Source organism: Sinohyriopsis cumingii, chromosome 17 (assembly GCF_028554795.1).
Source record: "Sinohyriopsis cumingii isolate HCF-2022 chromosome 17, ASM2855479v2, whole genome shotgun sequence".
NCBI classification, from domain to species: Eukaryota; Metazoa; Mollusca; class Bivalvia; order Unionida; family Unionidae; genus Sinohyriopsis; species Sinohyriopsis cumingii.
This window is the reverse complement of record NC_142977.1, coordinates 73,873,601-73,877,251: the sequence shown is the minus strand read 5'-3', so window position 1 is coordinate 73,877,251 and position 3,651 is coordinate 73,873,601.

Sequence of the window (3,651 nt, the reverse complement as noted above, 5' to 3'; positions counted from 1 at the left end):
CTGTTATCAGTCTCAGATAATGAACCATGTGGTGTGGAGTCATTCCCTTGCTTCATGGCCATTAATTCCAAAGCAGCAGGACAACTGATTGCCGCAACTTATAAAATTGTTGTAAAAATAACTATGTTTGGGCTGGACTGCACACCAAAAGGCATGAAAAAACTAGAATATGTTAGTTTATTTTTGGAATGTGAGTGTAAAAGTCAGACGAAACACACCTAAACAATTATAAATTATTTCATGTACCAGTTACCTCTTTCGCTCATGCACCACTAAATACATCCAAATGCGTGAATCACTGCCTTGGCTTAGTGGGAATCAGTGACACAGAAATCATTGAAGGAATATAGATACAAGGTGTCACTGCCACTCATCGAATCTATATAAAATGTGACAGAAATTTGCAGGACGCAAATACCAACATACTTACCTTCAACACACCAATGCTCCTAAGGTAGAAAACGTTCGATTTTTGCTCATCAGGGTTGACGTATACATACCAAATCTACGTCGATATATCAAGTGTCAAAAGTTATGTCACAATGCTCCAAAAGCCCCATGTATGTCTGATGTGGTGACGCTTCCCACTGTGAACTAGAGTTCAAAGCAGCCCCACATTATATGATGTGTGGAATAGAGCATAACATGAACGCAAAAGACAGTTAAGCCTGTAAATGGGAAAACGATATTTAAAGGGTAAAAACTACCTAAAATACCCCCTTTCCATTGTCCAAAAAGGTGGTAGCATCTAGAACCTCTCTGCATGGCCCAACGTTCTCAACTATGACCCTTCCAAAGATACAGAGACCCAAACATATCCACTGATGCAACACCACTTTCAAATATTCCAATTACAATCTGCAGAAAAACAATATCCACACAGAAAACATTCCATAAAGCCCCAACACCAAAATCACAAAACAAAAAGAAACAAAACTGTACCAGACAGCACAAAGGGTATGATGACCCTATAGTGCTGCATAATATGTTTGGCGACTTGGAGGACATGTATACCAAAGAATATGCTCCATGTACTCAAGGTGGCTTCAGACCTTTCTTCTGATATATAAGCATATGGAAGATTTCCCTCGCGAAGATTCTAACGCAAATACCACACATCTTTGCGTTTAGTTAATAATGAAGAATATCATCGTACAATAGAATGTTCGAGGACTTAAAACCAGCTAAAATGATGTTCATTTGCTTTTAAGTGAACATGATCTTGAAGTGCTGTTGTCTGTGGGAGACCCCGTTCTAAAAGATACAATCATCCTTAAAAATCTATTCCTTTTTTAACACCCACTCAAACAATGTTTACAGAGTTATGGAAGTCTGAGCTTCCGTTGTTGTGGCAGTCAATAAGGCCAATCATAATGCCATTCCTTTAAACACGGGTTTACAAGCCGTTGATGTAATCATTGCTCTCCATCACTCAACTGAGTGATTACAATTGTTCCTTTGATATACCTCCAAAAACCAACTTACTACCAAATAAATTAGACAACCTCGTTAAACGGATGCCTATCACATTTGTTCTATTCAGGGATTTCAATGCCGTTAATGTTTTATGGGGATCAAAGTGAATAAATGACGGTTGAGGCTAAATGGTAGATGATTTCATTTACAGACATAATTTGTGTCTAAATAACACCACATTGCTGACATATTTAAATATAGAAATGTATACATATACATGCACAGATCTTACAGTTTGTTCGGGACCCCTAGTGGCCGAGTGGTCTAAAGCGCTCTCCGTTACGAATCACTGCCATCTCACCTCTGTCTGCGTGGGTTCGAGTCTCGGATTCAGCCAATGTGGGTATGTGAGAAAGCTTGCCAGTAGCTTCTCGTGGGTCGGTGGTTTTTTCCTGGGTTTTCCCAGGTTCTTCCTCCACCATTAATACTGGCCGCCATGTATAGCCTATCGTATGCTTAAAAATGGCGTTAAACCCTACAACAACAACAACAACAACAACTTACAGTTTGTTCTCATTGTCAGTTTTGTGGGCTATTATTGGAATGTCACTGATGACCTTCACATCAGTGATTATTTCTCATTATCTCTAAAGAACATTAACTCTACCATGAACGAGCCAATTCCACACTGGAAGGGTCTAAACAGATTCCATTCCTAAGATCTTACCAAAAATAAAAATAAAAACCATGGATCAAAAAAGATATTTGTGAGTAATCCGCATACAACACTGAGCATTGAAAAAATGTAAGAATCGTCTGACGCCTGAAAATTGAAGTAGGTAGAGCATATTCTGGGCTAAAATTCATGGCACAATTTAAGAATGTAAGGGAGCATCATTAAAAAAAAAGATTTGTATTTTAAGCTGTCATTTCTCTAAAAAGAAAGTATGGGACATGATCCGCAAAATAAATGGTAACGGAAACAACAACTCATTCTGATATACAATTAAACAATAATAACTTCAACTCCAAACTTGACATCGCAAATGTACTTGCTGATATTTTGTTTTCCAAAACAAAATCATCAAGATCCAATTATTCACCAGATTTTCAAAAGAGGAAAACTTAAAGAGTACCGGTAGATACACCTAAAGTTAAGTAATCCATTTTTCTTTTGTAACTTATGGAAGCTTTTGTCAAGTACTATGATAGATACATCTTCAGCACCGGATGAGATACATTACCAGTTTTTGAAACAACTACTACAACCCACATTAATTGCTCTTTTGTAAATTTTCAATTATAAATGGGCCATTGGTAATATACCCAAATTTTGGAAAGAGGCTATGGTAACACCTGTTCCCAAACCAACTAAGGATCGCACATATCCTATCAACTACTGTGCTATTGCCATAGCGAGCTGTGTCCTTATTACAATGGAATGAAACGTAAATGCAAGGCTTGTTTGGTATATGAAGACTAACAATTTACAATCCCATTTCAAAAGTGGTTTTTGATATGGCCTTATTACCAATGATTATCTCCTTAGACTTGCAACATTTGTCGCTTTTATCAGGAAAGAACATTTTGTAGTTGTTGTCTTCAGTTTGGAAAAGGAATATGATATATGATGTAAGTATGGAATAATTACTAACCTGCACGATCTGGGTCTAAAAGGCCGTTTAACCAATTTTGTATATAACTTAATCTCAAATAAAGAATTCAAGGTACGAGTGGTTCCTCTCTCAATAATTTTATGAGCAAGCGATTGGTGTGCCTCAAGGCAATGTTTTACATCCTACTATATTTAACATCAAAAACTGATGGCATTAACAAGTATTTGGCTCATGGTGTGTATTGGTCCTTTAATGTTGATGATTTTCTAATTGCTATCGATCGTAACAGATGCATATAACTGAAAAACAGTTGCAGCAAAATATAAACAAGATTGTAATTGGGCCGCAGCCAACGGTTTCGAAATCTCAAAATAGAAAAGTGTATACATGCATTTCTGACAGCTATGAAGACGATGTGATGATCCTAAACTTGCGTAAGACAGAAAACATAAACCAGTTTTTTGAGGAAATAAGGATCTTAGGTATTGCTTTCTACAGAAACCTCTCCTTTGTTCCACACATAAGAAAGCTCTCGATTTACTCAAAGTAGTAGTGTACACTGCATGAGGTGCTGATGGAAAGGTCATTCTTAACCTGTTTTAAACCTATATTAAATCCA